Source organism: Ambystoma mexicanum, chromosome 3p (assembly GCF_040938575.1).
Source record: "Ambystoma mexicanum isolate Mex_15411 chromosome 3p, UKY_AmexF1_1, whole genome shotgun sequence".
NCBI classification, from domain to species: domain Eukaryota; kingdom Metazoa; phylum Chordata; class Amphibia; order Caudata; family Ambystomatidae; genus Ambystoma; species Ambystoma mexicanum.
In genome coordinates, this window is record NC_090925.1 from 873955651 (window position 1) to 873967023 (window position 11373).

General features: G+C 46.2%; 1 protein-coding gene across 1 annotated transcript in view; it reads right to left on the minus strand.

The window, feature by feature from the left end:
* The window catches only part of LOC138581040 (sulfotransferase 1 family member D1-like), a 289076-nt gene extending 279668 nt beyond the window's left edge, over window positions 1-9408 (minus strand). Inside the window, exon 1 of the mRNA XM_069652067.1 lies at window positions 9293-9408. The gene's annotated coding sequence lies outside the window, so the exon portion shown is untranslated. The remainder of the gene's footprint in view (window positions 1-9292) is intronic.
* Window positions 9409-11373: the final 1965 nt, after the last annotated feature.

The following is an 11373-nucleotide window of genomic DNA, read 5'->3' on the forward strand; positions in this document are numbered from 1 at the left end:
GTTTAATGGTTAGGGTGTGAGTGAGAGCACTGGGAACATAAGGGTACTGCCCTGAAGTTGTCCAAGTAATAAGGGTAGGTTAGGCTACCATTTGCAAGAACCCGATGGGGCAGTGCTCAGTGCCCCAATTGAGGGAGCAGAGAATTGGGGATGGATTCAAGCTATAACGGCGCTGCGTACATAGTTCATTATTATCACTGTTGTTGTGTCGACGACGAAATGCTTTGTTTCACTGTGTAAATGAAGAGCACTCTAGCTCTAAGGCTATGCCATTGGGTCTTTTATTGTTACTAGGGGTGTCGACACGTGCTTCGACCACTCAAGGGTCTTTTTCAAGGCAATTTGGTATTTCTGAAAGATCTGAGTGGTGAAGACGTGATGCCTATTGCTATTCTGTATATGTTGCACTGAGTAGTGCTTCTAGTGCGGCCGGTAGGCTCAGCTGTAAAGGGTCTTCTGTGGTTGGTGATTGGTCCTACGTTGTTTAATGTGAGGCAAAAAAACTGTGAGTAGGTAGGGCAAAAAGCAATATTATTACCCATTATGATTGTTTCTGCCCTTTTTTAGGCTAAGGGGCCAGGAGTCCAAACAATGGGAGGATCAAGCTAAAGAGAACAACTGCCTTTGCTGAGTGTTATACGCATCAGGTTCAATTTCTTTTGTGTGGGTTGTTTAATGTGCAAACTTGCAAAACACGCCTTAACAAAGCTACAGGTTTTGACTTGTGTGCAGTGAAAACGTTTTCTTTATCGCTATTGTAGCTATTTATTATTTATTCTACTGTTTAAAGCGCTGACCTATCTCGAAAGCAGTGGAGCACTGTACAGAGTGTGGGTAGATAACATTTGGGTTAGCATCATATAACTGGATTGGAGTACCGTGAGGTCTGTGCGTCGGTATGTGTGTCCATTGGAATTCATCCTTGGTCAGGTTTTGTTGAAAGAGCCATGTTTTGAGAGATTTGTGAAATTTCAGAATTGTGGGGACATTCCGAGCCTACACTGGGATCGAGATCCAGAGGGTGGGTGCATGAGAAGAGAAGGATTGTTTGCTCTTTGCAGAAGAGTTGTGATGCAAGCTAGGTTGGTGGATTTGCTGCGCAAGGAGCGTGGCACCAGCTATGTGGAACTTAGCCACCAGGTACGCTGCTGTGCTACCTGTGACTGCTTTGTAGATTATACATGCAGTCTTGAACAGTATCCTAGTTTGGAGAGAAAGCCAATGTAGCGTGTGCTAGGATGGGAGTAATCAGTCAAATTTCCATGCTCCCCTAATAAGATGTATGTCAGAATGCATGGACTGCTTTTAGGGGAGCCAAGTGAGCAGCTCAGAGCCCAGTCAGGAGAGCATTTCCCCCCATCAAAGTGCGAGACCACATAGGGCTGCGTTATAAGTCCTGCTGTGGAATGAAGGGTTTCATTTTTTGAAGTGCAGACATTCTGAGCCAGACTATTTTTGCCTTCTTGGCTATGTGTTTCTGGAAGGACTGATTGCTGCCAATAGTGAAGCCTAAGGATTTTGCTGAGTCTGAGAGTTGTGGATCAAGTCTTTCTAGGCACATATCATTGAGGCATTGTTGGATACGTTGATTTTTAGTGGGCGGACCGATGAGGATGAATTCAGTCTTGGATGGGTTTAGTTTGAGGTAGGGAGTCAGCATCCAGGACTGAATGATGGCTTGGTAATTGTGGAGACGAATGATGTCCTGCACTCTATTTAGTCTCATGTGCAACTGAGTATCGTCTGTGTATTGGTGGATGGCTATATGGGGATCTTTGAGGAGAGGGCCCAGAGGATCCTAGTAAAGGTTAAAAAGGATTGTAGAGAAGATGGTGCATTGCGGGACTCCGCAGGAGACCTGGAGTCGGTTAGAATGCAACAAGTTCATCTGGACATCCTGGTGTCTGCCTGAGAGGTAGGAGGTAAACCAATTCAGGACAGTGTCAGAGAATCCCACCCTGTCAGCAAGGAGGGAGCGAAGGATGCGATGGTCGAGGGTGTTGAATGCAGCCGAGAGGTCAAGGAGGACGAGGAGGCATGAGTCACCCTTATCCATGATTTGAAGAGCATCATCCACCACCTGGATGTCTTGTTGCTTCAGTTTGGGCTGGCACCCTGGCTGATAGTCATTTAGGAGGTGGAGTTGTTTAATTCTGGCGAGATGTTGTGTAGCAACTACTTTTTCCAAGATTTTGCCAATAAACATGCGGTTCGTAATGGGCCTGTAGTTTGCCAGGTTGTCTGGATCTAGGGTTGTTTTTTTATAAAAGAGGTCATATGAGACCTGTCTTGAGGGAGTCCTGGAAGGATCCTTCTGCAAGGGAGGCAATGATGATTCTGAGGGGCGCATTGAGCACCGAGTCAGTCAATTGTTTAATGATTGAGGGCAGAATTATATTGTCAGAGTAAGAAGTTGGTTTGAGGGAGGCAATCATTTTTGGGAGATCTGGGGGAAAGAGAGGAGAGAATTCCGTCCAGAGAGGCAGTGTGTATGCCGGGGTGCAGCAGAGTTTGTCTATTTTTTCAATAAAAAATCTGTTGACTGAGTCACATTTTTCCTGAGTTGCTGGTACCACAGGGTCAGTGAGGGTTTGTTACAACGCTTTACTACTTTAAAGAGAGCTTTGCTCCTGTTAGAGAGTGCCGCAATGGTGGTTGAGTAGTAAGCAGCTTCGGCCTCGGTAATCAGAATCCTACGGTTTGTGCGTTGAGATTCGAGGTTAGTAAGGTCTCCTGAGTTTTGGTTTTTGTGCCACCATTTCCCTAAGGCTCTGACTGAACATTTGTTGGAGGCTAGCTCAGGGGTGTACCATGGAGCGGATAGTTTATCCTTAGCCCGGCTGGAGTTTAGGGGGGCATGAGTGTCCACCGGTTTCATAGCAGAGTTGCTGAATAACTCCAGGAGGCCCGAGACATTCCCTGTGGTGGGGAAGTCTTAAATGTTTGCTTCTAGCTCATTGACCGGGAAGGTTTTGAATGAGCGGCATAGAGTGAGGGGGCGTTTAGCCTGATCTTTGTGAGTCATAGTCGAGTGGGTGACTGGTAATGGGATGGCGGCATTGTTAAGATCAGTCAAGTGGGATATGGTCTGCACAGGTGATGCAGGGGGATGATGTGAATATGAAGTCTAGGGTGTAGCCTTTGTTGTGCCTGAGGGAGAGAACAAATTAATGAAGGTCCATGGAAGCGGCCAGTGCAAAAAGCGTGCTTTGTGTGCGGTTGTCAAGCTGTGATTTGGGGATATTGAAATCACTGAAAGAGACATTTGTTTAATGTGCCCATTTGGCAGAGGAGAGTAAGTTGGAGATATCTGCAATGAAAGAGTCACTCTTGTGAGGTGGTCTGTAGATGAGGTAGAAGGTGATGGATTCTTTATGCGATGGAGGGAACTGACAGGCCAGTCATTCAAATTACTTTGTTCTGGGAGAGGGGATGATGGCTGGTCGGCATGTTGGATGCAGTAGCCTTGGGGTAGGGTAAGAGAAAACATGTGGAGAGGATGGGGTAAACCATGTTTCAGTGATGAACAGGTAATCAAAGTTGTTGGACGAGAGGAGGTAGGTGATCTCTGCAGCGCGAGTGACTACTGAGCGAGTATTGATCAACATGAGCGGGCATGTGCATGTGGTCCATGGGTCATTGGGGCAAGGGCAATATTGATGAGGCTGACTAGGGTAGCTTGCCAGGGCTGCCCAAGGTACTTGGCCATTCAAACCCTAGTGAGAGTGGGGATGGGCTGTGGAGGGAGGAGACACATGGTGATGAATGTTGGTGAGTAGCAGTAGTAAAGCACCACAAAACCTCCCTGCTGAAACCTTACTGGTTACCTGGCCACACTCTGATCTCGGGCCCAGGCCCCTCCCCCATCAGTTACACACCTGCACTGCCTCCTGGCACCCTCTGCACTTGGGACTGTTTTCTGTTTCCCTAAAGTCCCCCACCAGCACTTGACACCTGATGTCTGCACTTGCCCTTGCACTTGCCACAAGCTGGCCCTACTTCTCACTGTTTTTATTTATTCTATTCCCCCCAACCTCTTCCCAGTGTGCACTTTTCCTCTTTCTCCTTCCCCTGCACTTGCACGATCTGAATGACACTTGGCCTAGTAGGATCGCTGTCTCTGTCTTCCCTCTGTTCCCCCTCCCTTGCCGCGACGTACCTTGAAACACTTGTGTATAGGTGCATTATAAATGCCATATCATATCATATCATATAGCGGGACTGGTCCTTGGCCCTATCAGGCACAAACAGGTGAGGTCCTGGTTGTCGCACGTCCTTTGCTGAGGATGCCTAAAAGAGGACTAATTAAATAGGTGGTGGGCGGAGCAACCGAGTGGCAGGGCCTCGTTACGTGACCAGCAGCCTACTCAGCGCTGTCTGCCTGGAGCTCCCTGGAGCTGGCCTACAGTTCTTAACAGTCATGTTAAGCAGTCATGCCATGTTCGAGCAATTGCCATCCTATACTCAGCTACTCTCACTATATGGCAGACTTTATTTATTGTGAATTGGTTTAAGAAAATGAAACCTTACACAAATATCTCAACATATGTTAGATGTTGCCGTTAAGGCTCATGCATGCACACCATTTGGTAAATATGTTGTATTTGGGGCTATGCATTCACGTCATATGGCAACTGCTTCACCTATTAGTCTCTCTGCTTCTCTCGTGTTCCCTCATAGCACTTGAAGCAGCTTCGAGGCACTCTTTGTAAACTAAACTTACTAGTTTTGCTGGGAGCTGGCCCCTTTTCCCCCGCCACCTAACTCTCTTTCTTTCACATCCCTCTTCCATTCTTCCCTTGGAGCATTATAATGGCCCCACAACCAGGGCCATCATGAGGCGGGGGCAAAAGGGACAAACCACCAAATGCTCAGGCCCGCAGGGCCCTCGCATGCTGCCCTAGTGTAAGTTTAATCACTGTGCCAGCAGAGGGCATTCATGAACGTGTACTTGTGAATGTGGATATATTCAAAGGTAGGTGCCAACTTGCTGGTGCCATCAGGCATGGTTTCGCTCCCTCTGCCATTAACATCTCTCATCGCCCTGCTGCAAGGACATGGTAGGGTGCAGGCTGGCTATAGATGGAGCTTGACTATGGCTCCCATTGTGCCCCTTTCTTGGTTGTGTTAAGTGCACAGAGGTCACCGCCTTGCCACCTGAACTCTGCAGTTATACTTGGCGGGTGGAGGGGAGGTGGACTGATTGCATTAACAAAGTGTGCAATGTAAATCAGGGGTAAATATTTCAAGTTGCAGGGTACTAGCCAGCCATAAAGAGTCACTTGCCACCTCAATTCTATATATACACACACAGCACATATCTCACTCGGCAGTAGCCAATTATCAATAGCCAAAGTGCAAAAACTATTTCTAGATTGATACCAACCTGATTTATGTTCCAAGGAAGCTGAGTGAAGGTGCCATGGCTATTGCATCACTGCCATCATCTCAATGCCAATGCATTTTGTAATTGGGTAGTTACAACGCGCGTAATACCTAGAGGTTTCTAAGCGCGGACCTAGGGATCAAACCTGTGTTGCTCGTGCTTAATACCTAGAGGTTTCTAAGGACGGACCCAGGAATCGAACCTGTGTTGCTTGCGCTAATACCTAGAGTTTTCTAAGGGCGGACCAAGGAATCGAACCTGTGTTGCTCGTGCTTAATACCTAGAGGTTTCCAAGCGCGGACCTAGGGATCGAACCTGTGTTGCTCGCGCTTAATACCTAGAGGTTTCTAAGCGCGGACCCAGGGATCGAACCTGTGTTGCTCGCGCTTAATACCTAGAGGTTTCTAAGGACGGACCCAGGAATCGAACCTGTGTTGCTCCACATCGTCTTGTTTCCAAGGCAAGCGCGTTGCCCCCGAGCTATCCTCCCAAGCATTCATAACCCCAGTCTCATTCAGCTTCAGGCATGCCAGTATACAAGAAGATTCACACACATTTAAAGGAAGTAAATAAATATGTGCATATGATTTTGTGCACAAGTTGAATGACAGACACAGAAGTCACACTTAAAGTGACAATAATTTAAGAGCACCACCTTATTCTGAGCCACGTATGCGTGGATTAATTGATGCTATCATTTTGGCATTTAGAACAATCATTTACTTGTATAGAGCTAGTACTTTGCATTAAAAACACTTATATAAAATTATTATTACCCAGCAACCAAATTGAATGTTCATTTGTCCACCTGAGATGGATAAAAGGTTTAGTGACCTAGCTAGGATTAAACATGTGACCTGCAGATCACAAATAGGTGCCAGCAGTACGTAACCTGCTGAGCTATCTTATTCTCCCTAAATGAGAATACTATAGCATTTGGTAATGCATTGGCTCTGGGTGTTACAGTTCTGATTAATATAGCACTTATTATTACAGCGGTTAGAAGCAGGAGGAATATTTCATGGAGCACTAAGAAACGTGGTTATAGTGGTGGTATATTTTGCTTCAAAAGGCAGTGGAGGGGATAGGAGAGGGTAGTGGCTCGGTATCCTAATAAATGTTTCTTTGTAGCTGCACAGTTGATTAAACAACACACTGTAACACAATCGGATAGCTCAGCAAGTTACAAGCTGACATGTGCCAGACTGCACGTTTCGAGTTCAGGTTTCAGCAGGGCTGAATCAGCCCACCATCCTGCAGCGGTTGATACATGAGGTATTATTAGATTTTCATATCATTAACAGCTATTGTATAGTGCTTAGAAGCAGGGGGCATCAGTTGTGAAGCACTATACAAAAACATACCAGCTATTCTACCTGTTTATTGGAAAGTCTATGACACAGTGACATTAAAATGTGGAGTATTTTTGCACAAAATAATATGCCTCAGAAACATATAGCAATCCAGTCGACTCTAAATAAGAAGATGTGGGTCCAGGGCATCCGGGCTGCATGGCCTAGATAGACAAACACTACTCTCCAGCTGTCCCCGACCGAATATACACACATTACAAAAAGGCAAAACACACATGAACTGAGTAAGGCTTCTGGCAGGGATAATGTGACGGGCATGTTATGCTGCAGCTTATATTGGCTGCTATGAGCACAGATTTCATCTGCCTGGAGTGTACAAGATAGGCTCGTGGTTCCTGACCTTAGACACTGGTGGAAGATGACATCCTGGGCGACCATGACTTTCATGATTGCACAACTCTCTATGATGGTAAATGCAATGGACCAACAAGGCTATCCTGTCAAACGTTCCAAAAAATTGTTTTGAATGACAAAACATTTGAATACAAAGTTTCGAGAAAAAAATAATTTGAATGCATTTTTTTATGTTAAAGGGTTTATTTTATTTCCGTTTAGTAAAATAAGTGTTTAAAAAACAAAAGGGGGTTTGAGGGGGGACCCCCCCATAAAAAAATAATAACAATGCATTCGAAACTTTGTTTTTCAAAACTTTGTTGTCGAGACTTTTGTCATTCGAAACTTTGAATGTCGAAACAGTCACTATAAACCACCAACAAGATGTCAGCATAGCCAGATCTATGCCCTCCAAACATGAACTGAAAGGGAGTTTTCCTGTTCCTTTCCTCTTCGCAGTGCAAAAAATAGCAAGTGGAGCCTCGCCAGAACCTGTGACGGGTCTGTTCACAACTTAAGAGAGCGATTGGCTTTTGCTACACGGAGACCACAATTGTTTGCAACATTACACAGCACCAAGTGCGCCCACCATTTAGATAACAACTAACAAAAACATAGGATAGTTACCATGACTTCCTGTTTGTAATATGGTTGAGCACGGCTGCTTATTAATTTTAAGTACAAGTCAAAAACGCTATCAAAATTGCAATGATCGAATAATGTTGGTCAGGGTGGAAATCAGTAGAGGAGAAACGTGAGGGCCGGTATATTCTGGGGCCGGATTACAGAAATGTTGCACCGGTGCAAGCGCAAAGTTGCACGGTAATAGTATTAGCATTAGGGCAAAGTGTGTCCTATTTTTTTAAAACACTGGGACATATTAGAAAACTGTTGCACTGTGACAAGTGCTGCTTGCCATGCTAAAACCACAAGAGCAAAAATTGCCCTTGTGCACAAAAGATACATTTTCAATGCATTGTTGCAACAGTGCAAACTTTGCCCGGGTGCCTAAATGCATATGAAATGTATCTTTTTTGCAGTAGGGCAATTTTTACTGTGCTCCTTATACCATGACAAATTGCACTTGCCATGTTGCAAAGGTTTTTTAATATGTCCAGGTGTTTTTAAAAATAGGGCAAACTTTGCCCTCGTGCTAATACCGTGCAGGCTTGCACTTGCACCAGTGCAAAGTTTCTGTAGTCTCTCCGTGGGCGCAATATTGCATACAACAAACAGCCCTGGGGCCAGATTATAGAAACTGTGCACAGTATTAGCACTAAGGCAAAGTCTGCCCTATTTTTAAAAACAATGGAACATATTAGAAAACCTTTGCACCATGACAAGTGCAGTTTGACAAGGTATAAGGAGCCAGGGGCGTTGCTAGGGGTGGGCTAAGGGGGCTATAGCCCCTGATCTTTTGGTTGTAGCCCCGGATAGAATCTCAGGAGCTACAGCCAAAAGACTAGCTAGCCCCCAGTCCCAACAATTCCGACATCAGCTTAGCCCCGGGTCTTATCCAGACCTAGCATCTCCCCTGTAAGCAGCAGGACAAAAATTGCCCTAGTGCAAAAAAGATACATTTTGATGCATTTTTTTCACCATGGCAAAGTTTGCCCTAGTGCTAATACCATTCCGTATTAGCACTAGTGCAAACTTTGCCCTGTTGAAATAATGCAGTGAAAATGTATCTTTTTTGCACAAGTGCAATTTTTGCCATGGTACTTATACCTTGCCAAACTGCACTTGTCATGGTGCAATCGAATTCTAAAATGTACCAGTGCTTTTACAAAATAGGGCAAACTATGCCCTAGTGCTAATAATACCATGCAACTTTGCACTTGCACTGGTGCAAAGTTTATGTAATCTGGCCCCTGGACGAGAGGAAAACAGACAAGGGGAGAGGGATAGAACCGATCATGTATGTGCAGTGAGAGTTTGGGGATGTCGGAGGTAGACGGCGCTGACAAGAGAAAAGGCCGAAGGGGAGAGCAGCCACCCTCTCCTCCTAGTTCCCTCTTGGTGCCCAAGGCACCCCCAACCCTTAAGCCTCCCACCCTCCCACTGGCACCCTAAACTGCCTCCGTTAGTGGGCTTGGCCTGTTAAAAGCGGGAAGAATGGGGAAGATTCGGGAAGGGGTGGGAGAAGTTATTGTGTTGTGATAAATAAAAAAACGAAATAGTTGAACAAAACGTGCCTTACAAAAATCCCAGTTCCACTTCGCAGACTTCTGTGCTCCTGGCGCTCTCTTGGAAAAAACGTGAGGCAAAATGTGAGCTGAGGCGCATTGCCTTCCTGGAATGCCTATCGCATCGCTAGGACCCCTCCTCCCCTCCCCACGGAAGAGGCCCAGGCATGGGAGTGAGCCGGTGTGTGCGCGCGCGAAATTCCACATTATCAACTGCTGTCAATGCGCCTTTTTATGCATGCGTTTCGTACTGTGTGAAGGGAGCGCCATACAAAACTTAAGGAATGCTTTATTGAAATGACAAAGAATGTTCCCGTTACCAAAGCTTGGGGGGTTTCCAGCACGTATTATTGGATGGACGCCCGCTATACTAGGTTTACAGACACCTATTCTTCCACAAAATCAGTCTTTCTCCGTGTTTATAAAAGCATTGTCCAGTTTTAGGGAAAGGACACTTCCGGTGCAATGTATTATTTGTTGATGTTTAATTTTAGCCTTGCATTGTGCTCCCTCTGGTGGCTATAAGGAGAGTTACAATCAGTTGATAAAATCTCAGCTTCTGAAGTTAATAGAGGAGGGTGGAGAGGGCGCCTGGTGCTTAGACCAGTGGTCTTCAAACTTTTTTGGCCGGGGCCCCCCTGAGCAAATTTTGGGCAGGTCGGGACCCCCCAGAAATGCCAAATGGACAGTGTATATAGCGCGACGTCACCTGCTCCCATCACAGTCGCTGGGCTCCCTCATCCCACTCCTACCCAGTCCCTGGGCTCTCCCCACCCCATCACACACCCTGGGCTCTCCCCACTCTGGTCTCACCACTATCCCATGGTTCCCGCCCATTGTGCTCCCACCGTAGTCCCTGGGTTCCCCGCATCTCGTTCCCAACACAGTCTGAGGACCAGTGGCGGCTGGTGATTTTTTTAAGTGGAGGGGCATAACTATTTCCCCCAAAAATGCCATAGCGACCGAGCATAGTGATAAATGCCCCTGTGATTTTTTAAAAAATAATGGGTTAAAATGTTGCATTGTAGCGCATACTTTTGACAAAAAAATTGGTAAATAGCCAAACAGTTTGCAATTGGTGCTGGGGGGCCTAGGGGGTAGTTATGACATTTTTTACTGGACATCTTTGATAGATAGACATCACACTGGCTCAGATGGTGTGTGGTTGCCGAAAGGGTCCTGAGGTTACTTGTTAACCTCTGTAGTTGGAACACGCTTCAACAGTTACATGATAAAGCAGCGACATGCGCAACGCAACACGGAATAACTGTCATTCGGATAACTGCGCCTTCCAAACACCATTCTACATTCCAAAATTATGCACGTCTAGGTAGACTGTCAATAGGATACAACACCACACTTCCATTCATATCAAACTAACCACATCTACATGACAAGAGACAACACCGATTTTTCCCAGAATTGGTCAAAGTCCCCAAAGCCAACCCTGCATCATTCAACATAAATCTTACCAGAGCCAGCCCGAGGCATGTGCGATGTCAGCTCTGGCCTGTGGGTCAGACCTGAGGGGTAACTCGGCGCAGCCCAGCTTCGATGCGTGGAAGGGAGAGACAGGACACACAGCTCTATCATCCGGTGCGGGAACTGCGTTTCTGGCAGGCTCCTCCTCCCTTGTCCACGTGGACTTCACACCCCTTTTCAACTTCAGATAAACAAATCAAACACATAAAATGTTAGATAACAAGATGTAATGTTCTTTTCTGGGGCTGTTCCCATGCGGCAGTCTGCCACTGTCTGGTTGTGTCTCGTCTTGTCTCTCTGTCTCTCTTTCACCGATAGATGCCTTTCAGTACATATCCTTATAGTCGCGTTGACTGCACTAGTCGTTTCCGGAGTGAGTAGTGGTCCCCTCGCTCCCGGTGTGGTGTTGAGAGTCACTCTCTTCTTGTTGGTTCAAGTCTCCTCGCGCTATGTTCTCCCTTGGCTTCTTTTTCTCTCTGGGACTTGGGTGGCTGTCTCCATGAGGGGTTGTAGCTCTTGAGGAGTTTGGTTCTCTGGTGACTTCTTCCCACAGTGTTGGTGGGATCTTTTGGAAGTGTGAGATATTCCTGGTCAATGTCTCTTCTCCTCGGGT